General features: G+C 45.3%; 1 long non-coding RNA gene across 1 annotated transcript in view; it reads left to right on the top strand.

Annotated features, from left to right (window-relative positions):
- The first annotated feature begins 1,262 nt into the window (after window positions 1-1,262).
- Window positions 1,263-15,804, top strand: part of LOC134949353 (uncharacterized) — a 93,067-nt gene continuing 78,525 nt past the window's right edge. The window contains exon 1 of the long non-coding RNA XR_010183145.1: window positions 1,263-1,469. This is a non-coding gene — a long non-coding RNA (uncharacterized LOC134949353). The remainder of the gene's footprint in view (window positions 1,470-15,804) is intronic.

Genomic DNA, 15,804 nt, shown 5'->3' on the forward strand with positions numbered 1-15,804 from the left:
TTCCATATGGTAGTCGAAGAAATCTGTATCGACCTTCTGGTGTATTAAATGTACAAAGCTGTGAGCTGGCCTCATCTAGCTTCATTTGCCAGAATCCTGAAGATGCGTCCAAATTACTGAACCATTTTGCTCCCGCAAATTGCGACATGATTTCATCTCTGGTTGGTAGTTTGAAATGTTCTCGTTTAATAGCTTTGTTTAAATCTCTGGGGTCTAGACATATTCTGAGTTGTCCATTTTTCTTTTCAACAATTACTAAGGAGCTTACCCATTCAGTAGGCTCATCAACTTTCTGTATCACACCCAAGGCTTCCATGCGATTTAACTCTTGTTTCAGTTTTTCTCTCAGCGCAAACGGCACTTTTCTACAGGGGTGTATCACTGAAGAAACTTGCGTGTCTATATTTATTTTATGCTCTCCAGGCAAACAAACTAGACCTTCAAACAAGTCTCTGTATTCTGTAAACATTGATTTGCAGTCATCTTCTACTTGTGATGTCACCATAAAAACTTTCTTTAGCAAGCTTAGTTTCTCACAGGAACTTAATCCTAGAATCGGTTGCACATTTTTATCCACAATCAGTAGAGATGTTTTAAACTGTTGTCCCTTATATTTCAGTGTCACTAAGCATGTACTTTTCACAGGGATTTCCTCCCCAGTGTACCCTGCAACTTTCACTTTGGCTGGATGAATTTTAGGTTTTACTCTAAAAGTCTTATAGTCTTTGTCAAAGTCGGAAAAATATCATGCTACACGTTGCCATATATCCACTCTATGCGCGTGCCTGCTGCACGTGCACATTCTCTCCCGTGCGTGCGGATACTCGCAGCCGCGTGATGGCGCCTCGGCCATGCGCTCGAGCGCGTGGTATGTGCATTTACGGTAGAGTTTGTGTGCGTCTAGCGGGCGACTCAATCGTTAAATAATAAAACCAAATAGTATGTTTTATAGATAATGTTCCCCTTAATAATGACTGTAAGTTTGTTTAATGTAAATGGTCGCTGGACAGAGGAATTCCTCTTTGTATGGTACGAAGGGTCAGACAGGGTTTGAATAGCTGTGTCTGGTACCTAACTAAAGAACATTTTATTAGAAACAATCCTGTGCTGGTTAGGTAAAGATTAATCGCTCCTGCGTATAGTTATGGCCATTAGTATTTTCTGGACATTTACTATATTTGCGATTCATTACCCATGCGGCGCGAATCTTCAGATTCCCTCCCACCTGAGCAGTTTGATATAGTCGCAGCCCACCTGTTCAAACTAACCTATGACCTTTTGTTATGATGCAGGGAGACATTCCTGTGTCCAATGAACAATGAGATTATAGGTCCCTTTGTAGTGTACTGTACGCAGTGTATATAAGATCAGCCAGCCTGGGCAGCTCTCTCACTCTCCACAAACAGTTTTCATATTGACTAACTTGGAGCTGTTACCAGAAAGCTGCGCAGCGATCATTCCCAGTGTGTGTAAGTAATTCTCTGTAATCAACTTGTTCTCTGTTTGTATTGGCCATTCCCTCTCTCTCTGTTATAGTATAAGTTTGTGACGCTATTGTATATGTCTGTCTAGATATTCTGTTAGAATTATATGTTAGCTTGTAGTGTATGACTTGTGAACTGTTTTCCCTTTTCGATATAACTAAAAGCTTGTTAGTAAATGTGTTGGAACCTTAGCAAAGTATCGTGTGTTCATTACATTGCAGAGGGTAATAGGAGCGTCTCGATCGCTCAAAACAGCTTTAGTATTAACAAGGTTAAGCAGCGTTATATCGCTACATTATTTCAGTATAAGGTTTACAGTATAAAAGTATCCTTTCGGTGTGTTACATTCAAGGTTTACTGATTGTCATCCTGTGAGCGTCTGCGCCGCTCGTGATCTCCTCGTGGTCTCGAGCGTCCGCTAAGTGCGTACCCTTACGGTACCCCATACACCAATTGCGTACTGTGTCTCTTACCCATTTATTGTGAATGTTATAAGATAAATAGTTAGCTTTATCATCTTGAAACGATATTAAAATCACCTGCGCGCCAGTATCAAGCATAAAGGGAATGACAATCTCGTTCACAGTTAAAGGGACAATCCATTCTTTCTTATCTGCACTGCAAAGTTCAATGCAATCCACAAAGAATTCCTCTGTTTGTTTAACAGCATGCACATTGGTTGTTTCACTTTTAATTTTACAGCATTTGGCAAAGTGATTAAGTCAACCACATTTCATGCAGGTTTTACCATAAGCAGGGCACATTTTAGGATTCTGAGCATTTCTACATCTACTACACATTTCCTTATTAGACTGTGGCTTAGACTGCTTCATTCTTGAGAATGTAGGTTTGCTTAGCTCTGTGTTCTGCACTACATGGACAGGAGCATCAACTTCCTTGTGTAACTTTTTGGCTTGAAATCTAGTTATTTCTGCAGATCTACACATAGTCACTGCCTTGTCTAGTGTTAGGTCTTGCTCTCTCAGCAGTCTCTCTCTGAGTCCATTATCAGGTATTCCACAGACAATACGATCTCTAATCAGTGAATCCTTTAACTCACCAAACTCACAGGTTTTACTGAGTGATTGCAGCTCTGTAACATACCGATCAAATCCATCTACAGACTTCTCCTCACATGTGAAAAACTTATATCTTTCATATGTCACATTTTTCCTTGGCACAAAGTAATCTTCAAACTTTTGCATTATAGAAGATAGCACCATATTCTGCCCCTCAGCAAACTGAAAACTATTATAAATGTCCAGCACATCCTCTCCTATCACATGGAGGAAAATGGATGCCTTTGTTTTGTCAGCCTCTGTATCAGCTCCACATGCAGCAAGATATATATTAAACCTTTGCTTACATCTTTTCCAGTTTTCAGACAAGTTACCAGACATCAGCATGCCGGTTGGAGGAGCTAGTTTATCCATGGTTACTCACTGTTTGAAGAGAGGAGCACACGGCAGGTTTTGCAGACACTGAGTATCACAGCCTTACAGACTGCTGCAGAATTCTTTCACACTCTGAGAGCACTAGCAGTCCAAGTTAAACTTCTTCTGACACCATGTTTTGTTCATATGTTTGTAAATCCAGTCATCAGGACACAGAGACATGTGAGTTCACTGCTGTGCTGCTTTATACCATCACCAACTACAGGCACACTGCACACTGGACCACCCACTTCCCAGCATCCCCCTGGTCCTAGGGACCATCACTGAAGATTCAGGCATACACATGTTAGTAAGGGAGTGTCTACAAATATTAAGCATTCTAATACGCTAACATCACAGAGGCGGCGACTATCTGATCGCAGGACAGCAAAATTAGCAGCCCAGTGATCAGGTCTGAATTACCCCCTCTACTTGTATGCACAAAGCATTAGACACATGCCATTTTGATTAGGGAGGCCAATCCTGGAGCATTTTTTCAATCCCGGGTTTCGGTTGGCGGGGGAAAAATAAATAAATATAAATATATATTCATTATTTAATGCCCCCCGCCCAGCCAGTCACTCACCCTCCTCTCTCATGATGAGGGCAGGCTCCAGGTGGCAAGGTTGGCTGCGGGCTGCAAGTGTTGGTGGTCCGGTTGGCGGCTCAGCTGGTGTCGGTCAGGCTGCACAGCGTGACCTCTGACATCAGATCACGCAGTGCACAGCCGCGGGGAGGAGGGAGCCGTGCAGCATCTGAGCCATCTGCTGAAGGTGCTCAGCGCTGCCTGCAGTGCCAATAAATAAAAAGCATGCGCTGTCTAATCCTGAAATGCCGGGATTGGAAGCTCCAATCCCAGGATTGATTCCCGGCCAATGTTATGGGCAAAAACTAGAGATGAGCGGGTTTGGTTCTCAGAGAACCGAACCCTACCAGACTTTGCCTTCCGAGTTCGGTTCGGAGCCAGGCTCGGGTTTTCCCACCTGACTTGGAAACCCGAATGCGGCAAAACGTCATCATCCCGCTGTAGGATTCTTGCGGGATTTGGAATCCATATAAGGAGCGGCTCGGCCATTTTCACTCAAGTCTCGGAGAGTGTATTGAGAGGACGTGTCCTCAGTGTTCAGTGTCTGTGTGGGGGCGGGAAAGTGGTGTGGTGAGTCTTGTGCTGTGTTGTGCTGCTCAGTCCAGTCCAGTGTAGTCAGTGTGTTGTGCTGCATCAGTCCAGCCAGTCACAGTGTTGGTGTTCTCTGCTGCCATATATCCAGTGTAGCTGTATAAAGTGTGGTTGTGTTGTGCTGCATCAGACCAGTGGTAGTGTCCTGTTCATCAGTCATTCCAGTGACGATATACGCTGCTGCTATATGTCCACTGCTGCCGTATAATAATTATAACAACAACCACAAGTCTCTTACAGTGTTGTTGTGTTGTGCTGCATCAGACCAGTGGTAGTGTCCTGTTCATCAGTCATTCCAGTGACGATATATGCTGCTGCTATATGTCCACTGCTGCCGTATAATAATAATAACAACAACCACAAGTCCCTTACAGTGTTGTTGTGTTGTGCTGCATCAGACCAGTGGTAGTGTCCTGTCCATCAGTCATTCCAGTCATTCCTGTGCCGCATATTGTCTTATATAACTCCCAAAAAATAATGGAGAACAAACATTTTGAGGATAAAATAGGGAAAGCTCAAGAACCACTTCCTCCTAGTGCTGAAGCTGCTGCCACTAGCCATGACATAGACGGTGAAATGCCATCAACGTCGTCAGCCAAGGCCGATGCCCAATGTGATAGCAGAGGGCATGTAAAATCCAAAAAGCCAAAGTTCAGTAAAAAGACCACAAAAAAGAAACTTAAATGGTCTGAGGAGAAACGTAAACTTACCAATATGCCATTTATGACACGGAGTGACAAGGAAATGGCCTATGTTCATGACTAGTGGTTCAGCTTCACATGACGATGGAAGCCCTCATAACTGAGGCCTTGACACTTATGTTGGTGTTAGACGTGCGCCCGGTATCCGCCATTAGTGCAGTGGGATTTAGACAATTGATGGAGGTATTGTGTCCCCGGTACCAAATCCCATCTAGATTCCACTTCACTGTGCAGGCGATAGCGAGATTTTACCATTTAATTCCAGTGATTGGACATATAATTACAGTGATTTTGCCAATTAATGTCAGTGATTTATAATTATTAATTACAGTGATCTTGCCAATTAATTCCAGTGATTTGGACGTATAATTACAGAGATTTTGCCAATTAATGTCAGTGATTTACAATTATTAATTACAGTGATCTTGCCAATTAATTTCAGTGATTTGGACATGTAATTCCAGTTGGAATTGTTTGTGTCGTTTGGCTTAGTCATACAGCTACCTCATTGCACCTCTTCGACATCTTTGCATGAGGTGCTGTTTGGGGCCTAGTTTTTGAAAAGTGCCATCCTGTGTGACACTGCCGTATGAGTCCAGGGGTACTGCTGTATTAGTCCTGTGGTACTGCCGTATAAGTCCACCAATTGCAGATATTTTTTTTTAAAGTGGCTGGAGCATGCTGGAGATGCTGTCAGTGGAACGAACAATTGCGGCCCACTCTCGACATTCAGCCACTGCGTGACACTACTAGATGGGTCAGGTGGTTGTGTCGCTAAGCTTAGTCATACAGCAACCTCGGTGCACCTTTTTTTCTTCTTTGCATCATGTGCTGTTAGAGGCCTTTTTTTGATATCTGCCCTCCTGTCTGCCACTGCAGTGCCACGCCTAGATGGGCCAATTGTGTGTGTCGCTTGGCTTAGTCATACAACTACAGTGCCTTATTGCAAATCTTTTTCTTCTTTGCATGATGTGCTGTTTGGGGCCTTTTTTTTTTATATCTGCCCTCCTGTCTGCCACTGCAGTGCCACGCCTAGATGGGCCAATTGTTTGTGTCGCTTGGCTTAGTCATACAACTACCTCATTGCAATTCTTTTTCTTCTTTGCATGATGTGCTGTTTGGGGCCTTTTTTTTTATATATATATATCTGACCTCCTGTCTGCCACTGCAGTGCACTCCTAGATGGGCCAATTGTTTGTGTCGCTTGGCTTAGTCATACAACTACCTCATTGCAATTCTTTTTCTTCTTTGCATCATGTGCTGTTTTGGGCCTTTTTTTTTATATCTGCCCTCCTGTCTGCCACTGCAGTGCCACGCCTAGATGGGCCAATTGTTTGTGTCGCTTGGCTTAGTCATACAACTACCTCATTGCAATTCTTTTTCTTCTTTGCATGATGTGCTGTTTGGGGCCTTTTTTTTCTATCTGCCCTCCTGTCTGCCACTGCAGTACCACGCCTAGATGGTCCAATTGTTTGTGTCGCTTAGCTTAGCCATACAGTTACCTCATTGCACCTCTTTTTCTTCTTTGCATCATGTGCTGTTTGGGGCCTTTTTTTTATATCTGCCCTCCTGTCTGACACTGCAGTGCCACTCCTAGATGGGCCAGGTGTTTGTGTTGTCACTTTTGTCGCTTAGCTTAGTCATCCGGTAACCTCGGTGCTTATGTTGGTGTTAGACGTGCGCCCGGTATCCGCCATTAGTGCAGTGGGATTTAGACAATTGATGGAGGTATTGTGTCCCCGGTACCAAATCCCATCTAGATTCCACTTCACTGTGCAGGCGATAGCGAGATTTTACCATTTAATTCCAGTGATTGGACATATAATTACAGTGATTTTGCCAATTAATGTCAGTGATTTATAATTATTAATTACAGTGATCTTGCCAATTAATTCCAGTGATTTGGACGTATAATTACAGAGATTTTGCCAATTAATGTCAGTGATTTACAATTATTAATTACAGTGATCTTGCCAATTAATTTCAGTGATTTGGACATGTAATTCCAGTTGGAATTGTTTGTGTCGCTTGGCTTAGTCATACAGCTACCTCATTGCACCTCTTCGACATCTTTGCATGAGGTGCTGTTTGGGGCCTAGTTTTTGAAAAGTGCCATCCTGTGTGACACTGCCGTATGAGTCCAGGGGTACTGCTGTATTAGTCCTGTGGTACTGCCGTATAAGTCCACCAATTGCAGATTTTTTTTTTAAAGTGGCTGGAGCATGCTGGAGATGCTGTCAGTGGAACGAACACTTGCGGCCCACTCTCGACATTCAGCCACTGCGTGACACTACTAGATGGGTCAGGTGGTTGTGTCGCTAAGCTTAGTCATACAGCAACCTCGGTGCACCTTTTTTTCTTCTTTGCATCATGTGCTGTTAGAGGCCTTTTTTTGATATCTGCCCTCCTGTCTGCCACTGCAGTGCCACGCCTAGATGGGCCAATTGTGTATGTCGCTTGGCTTAGTCATACAACTACAGTGCCTTATTGCAAATCTTTTTCTTCTTTGCATGATGTGCTGTTTGGGGCCTTTTTTTTTTATATCTGCCCTCCTGTCTGCCACTGCAGTGCCACGCCTAGATGGGCCAATTGTTTGTGTCGCTTGGCTTAGTCATACAACTACCTCATTGCAATTCTTTTTCTTCTTTGCATGATGTGCTGTTTGGGGCCTTTTTTTTTATATATATATCTGACCTCCTGTCTGCCACTGCAGTGCACTCCTAGATGGGCCAATTGTTTGTGTCGCTTGGCTTAGTCATACAACTACCTCATTGCAATTCTTTTTCTTCTTTGCATCATGTGCTGTTTTGGGCCTTTTTTTTAATATCTGCCCTCCTGTCTGCCACTGCAGTGCCACGCCTAGATGGGCCAATTGTTTGTGTCGCTTGGCTTAGTCATACAACTACCTCATTGCAATTCTTTTTCTTCTTTGCATGATGTGCTGTTTGGGGCCTTTTTTTTCTATCTGCCCTCCTGTCTGCCACTGCAGTACCACGCCTAGATGGTCCAATTGTTTGTGTCGCTTAGCTTAGCCATACAGTTACCTCATTGCACCTCTTTTTCTTCTTTGCATCATGTGCTGTTTGGGGCCTTTTTTTTATATCTGCCCTCCTGTCTGACACTGCAGTGCCACTCCTAGATGGGCCAGGTGTTTGTGTTGTCACTTTTGTCGCTTAGCTTAGTCATCCGGTAACCTCGGTGCAACCTTTTGGCCTGAAGAAACCGCCCATTGTGGAGGCGGAGAAACGCGTCAGGTGACTTGTTACGACTGTGGAACGCAGGTGGACCGCAACCGGAAGCCGGAAGCACCGAACCCGGAAGCCGCGAATCGCGGCATCTCAGCGTCCCCTGCTACCCAGGACTTACACACACGGCTCCCTGTCTCCGTTCCTGCAAAGGCCAAGTGCTAGCCTACTGCACATTGCACCACTCACAGCGGACACAGCCTAAAGATAACCGCCGCAGAGCGGCCAGCCATATTTTCCAGTGAGTGGATCCTACAAGCCACACGGAGGGAGACAGTTGCGGGAACGGCATACTCCAAATCCAGCCACACCATTTGAACATAACGTCCATCAGCTCTTTCTGGTGAAGTATCAACAGGCCTTATTCATCTTTAGCCTTTCATTCCCGCGAAGTGCACTTAAGCCTGTATAAGCACTAAACCCTAATTACCATTAACAGCTGGCTCACGCATGCAAAAGAACTAACAACTAAAATTAGGGATAGTGCCTAAACATATATAAGTCCTGGGACCCAGGACACAGTTATTATTATCATCTCCATTATTATTGTTGTAACTTGTTTTTATTTTTCTCATCTAATTGTGTATAGGAATTGCCTATGGCACTCTAGCCATATATATGTGTATTTGCTCTTATTAATATTTTATTACTAATAAATACTATTGAATTTTTACAAAACCAGCAGCTGTTGTACTACGATTTCCCTTGAGCGCCCACATTATTTTTCTTTTTGTTTTTGGCCTAAAAACAATATTGTGAGGTGTGAGGTGTTCAGAATAAACTGGAAAGAGTGGAAATGATTGTTATTGAGGTTAATAATACCGTAGGAGCAAAATTACCCCCAAATTCTGTGATTTAGCTGTTTTTATGTTTTTTCTTTTCAAAAATCATCCAGATCCAAAACCAAAACACGAAAGGGTGGTTTTGGCAAAACCAAGCCAAAACCAAAACAAGAAAGTGGAATTAGAACCAAAACCAAAACACAAAACACGAAAAGTGTCAGCCGCATATCTAAACTCAGGATCCCACCAATTCCGATCACGGGCCACCCTAATTTTGATATTGTAATCACTGTTATCTTATTGTATGTACCCAGAATTAGACAAGTGCCATTTTGATATTGCAACCACTGTTCTCAACATCAGTGCTCAGTTAGATATACTAGAAAGAAAGTAGCTAGGGAGTGTTCATCCAGACTCTGATATAGAGGGTGTCTCTTTAATTCTCTCATTTTCAAGGCAGCATGTTATAGCTGCATGTGTGTTTTTACAGAGGGAGAAGTTGTGAATGAAACCAATCAGCTTCTAACTGTCATGTCTCTTGAACAGTCTATGGAATGACAGAAGCTGCATACCTCCAAACATTTGAATTCGTCGCTTGTCATGACATCTTACACACGCCAAAGGTCACATCACCATGTCATGTGACACTTTGGGGGGTGTGACTGAGTATCACTCTCCTGTTTAGTGTCCATTTACTGCTGAACTGCAAGATGAGTGTACCCTAACTCCCCCACCCGCCCCCAGGACACTGCAGCCTGCGGGTGGGACGGTACCCGAAAAATTAGATGGTCCTGCTGAAATCAGAACGGATGGGAGGTATGAGCTGATTGGCTGCTTTGAACAATTGTCTCTCACGCCAAGGCTTGATACAGCTTCCCTTTAATCTCAGAACAAGGAATCTTGGCTGCTCCTCCAGACTCTGGAAGGTATTTGTACTTGGCCAGTAGTGCTGTGCAGGTATTTGTTGATGAAGACACATTGGGGGTCATTCCGAGTTGATCGCTCGCTAGCAACTTTTTGCAGCACTGCGATCAGGTCAAATCTCAGCACAACTGCGCATGCATATGCACCGCAATGCGCAGGCGCGTCGTGTGGGTACAAAGAGGATCATTGTTGGGCGATGGATTTAATGAAGAATCCATTCGCACAGCCGATCGCAAGGTGATTGACAGAAAGAGGGTGTTTGTGGGTGTCAACTGACTGTTTTCAGGGAGTGTTTGGAAAAACGCAGGCGTGTCGTAGCGTTTGCAGGGCGGGTGTCTGACGTCAATTCCGGGACCAAAAAGACTGAAGTGATCGCAGCGGCTGAGTAAATCCAGAGCTACTCAGAAACTGCAAAAAACTTTTTGTGCCATCGGCTGCAACAGCATTCGCACACTTGCAAAGCGAAAATACACTCCCCCATAGGCGGCGACTATCTGGTCGCAGCGCTGCAAAAAAAGTTGCTAGCAAGCGATCAACTCGGAATGACCCCCATTACCCGCCCAGTTATCTTGTTACTCAGTGCTGGACTGCTGGTACAGATGGGGGGCAAATGTAAATACAAAACTATACACACGCCCCAGGTGGCACAGCTACTTCCAAACGCTGGCATTTGTGCTCTGCTCCCTAGCACGCTGCTCCTCTGTCTTCCACGCTGCTGTGAATCTGCTCTTGCATTGTGGAGAGTGTGAGTCATACAGTGTGATTCATGATCTGAGCAGAGCAAATGTTATAGAACATGTTATTCCCACAAAGAATGCAGCAGTATTCCAGGACTGGAACGGAAAAATGAGCAAGGACTTGAGGTTTCAATAACAGTCTGTTCTGCTCATATATGGGAGTGGCTCCAGGTCAGTGCTGCAAGTTGCCCTGAGCTATAAAGGACCCACTGCTATGTCAGCATTAGTGACCCCTGAGTGCTTGTCCACACATGCATGTTTTCCTGGTGTCTTACAAGCATTATTGCTGTTTAAAAGCATGTATAAAATGCAAATCACACGCATTGTTCTTCAGAAACAAAACAGCAGCACAGTGGTTAGCATTGCAACCTTACAGCTCTGTGGTCATTGGTTCGATTCCAACCAGAATCATATCATACCCTCCAACATTTCCCAGCCAAAAAAGGTACACCTGAACCCGCAGTGGAGGTGTGCCATTGCCACCCAGGGGCGTGTCAGTAAAAGGAGGCATGTATTGGCCCACCCCTGGGGTGTGTTTTTCCCTACCCTCATTTTCCATAAAAATATATATCCACCTACACTGTATACCGGAGTCAGGAGCGAATGTCGCACTGATGCCGATTTTCCTGGAGGACGAGGCTTCTAATTGTGGGGTGGACAAAATGGCAAGCTGCTCAATCAGATTGTGATGTCACTCAGGTGCTAAAAGGGAGGGGTAATTCTGTGTAAGAAAAAACAATTTCTGTTCCCTAATGCACACTGAGTGAGAAATATTACTACATAATAATCAGATAATACGGAGATCTTAGGTGCGTATATCTGCAGATATAGGGTTAAGCCCCCAGGCCGTTCGGCAAGGCGTCTCCGTCACTGGGGATCCCTAATACTAGGTATGGGTCCGGGTTGCAGGACCCCATCACGTCGGCACAGGTCGGCTACCCCAGGTCAGCACACAGGTTAAAGTTAATAAGGGTTAATAAGAAGCACATAAGTGCTATATAAGTGAAGTGCGATTAAAATAATACAAAAATATATACAAAGTAATAGGGAAAATCATAAGTGTTAATAAAGTGTTAGGGTGTGCTGACCTGAAGCCACCCAGCCATACCGACACAGGGGCCACCGCACCCCACACCCAGGGGCAAACGCAGGATTTGGGATGGGGGGTTTCCGCATGTGTGATATATATAAATATATATATATATATATGTATATATATATATGTATAAATAAAACTACCACCCACAGTATGTGTATTACAAAAATGGGGACACATACTAGGACTGCAGCCTGTTGTCGTGCCCATCCCCTCCCGCCCCTCCCCCCCCAACACACACTGGGACTGCAGAGTACCCAGCAACTAACACCCTCCATAGACAGACAGCACCCTCCCCCCTCCACAAACAGCACCCCTCCTCCCCACCACAAACAGCACCCCTCCTCCCCACCACAGACAGCACCCCTTCTCCCCACCACAGACAGACAGCACCCCACCACAGACAGCACCCCCTTAACTCCACAAACAGCACCCCCCTCCCCTCCCAGACAGCATCCCCCACACCTCCACAAACAGCACCCCCCCTCCCCAGACAGACAGACAGCACCCCCTCCCCTTCCCTCCATAGATATCGAGCTCCCCGCCTCACCTCTAGCCGGGAGCCGGCGTGTACAGTGAGGCCAGGCGGCGGGCAGAACGGAAGCGCCGCGGTCACGCTCCCGGCAGCAGCCCTAGCAAAGTAGAGCCTAGGAGCTGCTGCTGCTGCTACTGTTATGCCGCCGAGCACCACCGACCTTGCTCGGCGGCGCAGTTTCTTGCGCCCCAGTTAAAAAAAAAAATATATATATATATCACCATATATCATCAGCGATCGCGATGGATCAGTGGACAGGGGGGGTTTCCAGAGACTCGGAAACCCCCCCTGGGTGCGCTAGTGACACTCACCCCATAAATAATTACATATATGTCTGGGTCTGAATGCCCAGTGTAAGGCCACATGATAATGGCTCCTACAGAATCTGAGAGCCAGCTTACCTGGAGACACCCCTAACTTCTCCAATGGCACTTTGGAGTCAGCAATCCCTCCTAATGCTGACCCATCCATGCCTCTCTAAATACAATGCACAAAATGGCAAGCTGCTCAATCAGATTGTGATGTCACTCAGGTGCTAAAAGGGAGGGGTAATTCTGTGTAAGAAAAACAATTTGTGTTCCCTAATGCACACTGAGTGAGAAATATTACCACATAATAATCAGATAATACGGAGATCTTAGTTGCGTATATCTGCGGGGTGGCACTCGATATACCGGCGTCGGGAACCCGGCGCTCAGCATACCGGCGCCGGGTTCCTGACCGCCGGGATACCGACAACTATTTTCCCTCTTGAAGTGTCCACGACACCCCTGGAGGGGGAATAAATAGCGTGGCATGCTTAGCGCGCCACCGTGCCCGCAGCGTGATGAGCGCAGTGAATCCGCAAGGGGCTCTTTTGCGCTTGCCCCGCTATTACACTACGATGCTCTTGTTTCATCTACATTGATTTTATATATATATATATATATATATATATATATATATAGGTAGGGATCCCTGCACTCTCACATAACACAGCCAGCAGCTGGGGTACCGATCAAGGTCCAACCATAACCAAGGTGGGTCCAACCATAACCAAGGTGGGACCCATAGTACAACATACTGTATCTCCACAATGTGGAAATGATAGCACTCTCCAGACTTGGATATCACTTAAATCAAAGATTGTTCACATTTATTGACAAGATCAATCTCACAGTTTCCAGAAGGTGTCCCAACGTTTCGGTCCACACCAGGACCTTTCTCAAGGTATCAGGCAGCACAGTCAAGATATTCAGTTTTTCAGCACAAGTCAAAGTGGAGGTAGGAAACTGGAGCACAAGATCACAGTCTCACAGGCCCCTGTTTTATACCACAAAAAGGCGCAAGTTCCGCCTACAGCCACGCCGGAGACGAGGTGGAACGCATTGGTGAGCCGCAGACGTCACTTCCGGTCAATACCGGAAAGTGCGCCGCGTCTCGATGTTAGCGGTGTGTGCGCATAGCCTACGCATATGGCTACATACATAACTAGCTGGACATGATGTATAGGGATGGGGCTCATGTAGAGGTAGTCCTACCAGTACATAATAGCACTAATTCGGTTGTGAACCGCAGCCGTGAGACGCAGACGTCACTTCCGGTAACAACCGGAAGTAAGCCGTATCCCGATGTAAATAATACACCTGCATATGTAGCTAATGGTGTATGCGCATGACTTGGATGTCTAGCGACATACAGACCTGTTAGAAAATGGGTGCTTCTATGTTTACTCTTATTGGCTTGTAGCAATGCTGCAGTAGTGGTGGAGCACATACATGAGTTGCGGGCATTGCGTCCGGTAAATGCCGGAAAAAGAGCCGCATATGCTAGTTTAATATGGATGCATGTAAAAGAGCATACAATATTATATCAAAATACTGGTATAAACAGAGAACTGTGAGGTCACTGAGGGAATAAACACAAGTGTGATATAAACACGTAAATATAAAAATAAACACATAAACAGTGCTGTGCGTAGTATGGTGGTGATTAATTACGTAAATTAAGGACTATGTGTATATTAGAGGGGTACGAGGGTGCTTGGAGAAGTTCATCACTGAATATAGATCTGCAAAGTTATTTCAAAAAAATAGACAGTGGGTTATTTTCATTCATGCCCCTTGGGGCGATAGTGTCCAGTCTGTAAATCCATGAACTTTCCCTCTTTCTAAGCAAAAGATTCCAATCGCCCCCCCGAGGTGGTGGGGGGATCCAATCTATTAGCTTTGATCTGAGATCTGATACTTGGTGTCGCGCTGTCATAAAGTGACGGGCTACTGGTAATGTAGCAGTCCCTGAGGAAATTGTTTAATGGATTGACGTTCTGTGGTTCGCCATCCTATCGCGGAACCGTCTGGAAGTCATCCCGACATAATAGAGTCCACATGGGCAGGTTAAGATGTATATCAGATGGTCCATCATGCAGTGTAGTCTGTATTTGATAGCTATCGGACGTCCAGAGTGGGGATGTGGGAAGGTGGGTCCTGTCAGCATACCCCTACAGGTAGTGCACCCCGTGCACCTGAAGCACCCAGGGCGTCGTTCATGGAGCCATGTTGATGTCGTGGAGGTGTTATGTTCAACCAGGGGTCTCATCAATAGTTGTTTGAGATTTGCCGCTTTGCGGAAAGCCATCATGGGAGGAGCACTCTTTTTCAATCTCAGATGGTCGTCCGTTGTGAGTATGGGCCAATGTTTGCGAATAGAGCTTCTAACCTTGGTAGATTGGTTGCTGTATGTGGTGGTAAATACCATTCGGTTGGTGGTCGATGTCCTCTGTGTACTTGTTGTAGGCAACGCAAATTTTCTCCTTGTTTGGTGACTACACGATTTCTGCAACGAGGCTACAGGAAGGAGATTATCTCGGGGTGTCTAACGAAGGCAAGGAGAAAATTTGCGTTGCCTACAACAAGTACACAGAGGACATCGACCACCAGCCGAATGGTATTTACCACCACATACAGCAACCAATCTACCAAGGTTAGAAGCTCTATTCGCAAACATTGGCCCATACTCACAACGGACGACCATCTGAGATTGAAAAAGAGTGCTCCTCCCATGATGGCTTTCCGCAAAGCGGCAAATCTCAAACAACTATTGATGAGACCCCTGGTTGAACATAACACCTCCACGACATCAACATGGCTCCATGAACGACGCCCTGGGTGCTTCAGGTGCACGGGGTGCACTACCTGTAGGGGTATGCTGACAGGACCCACCTTCCCACATCCCCACTCTGGACGGCCGATAGCTATCAAATACAGACTACACTGCATGATGGACCATCTGATATACATCTTAACCTGCCCATATGGACTCTATTATGTCGGGATGACTTCCAGACGGTTCCGCGATAGGATGGCGAACCACAGAACGTCAATCCATCAAGCAATTTCCTCAGGGACTGCTACATTACCAGTAGCCCGTCACTTTATGACAGCGCGACACCAAGTATCAGATCTCAGATCAAAGCTAATAGATTGGATCCCCCCACCACCTCGGGGGGTCGATCGGAATCTTTTGCTTAGAAAGAGGGAAAGTTCATGGATTTACAGACTGGACACTATCGCCCCAAGGGGCATGAATGAAAATAACCCACTGTCTATTTTTTTGAAATTACTTTGCAGATCTATATTCAGTGATGAACTTCTCCATGCACCCTCGTACCCCTCTAATATACACATAGTCCTTAATTTACGTAATTAATCA

The sequence above is a fragment of the Pseudophryne corroboree genome, chromosome 8 (assembly GCF_028390025.1).
Source record: "Pseudophryne corroboree isolate aPseCor3 chromosome 8, aPseCor3.hap2, whole genome shotgun sequence".
NCBI classification, from domain to species: domain Eukaryota; kingdom Metazoa; phylum Chordata; class Amphibia; order Anura; family Myobatrachidae; genus Pseudophryne; species Pseudophryne corroboree.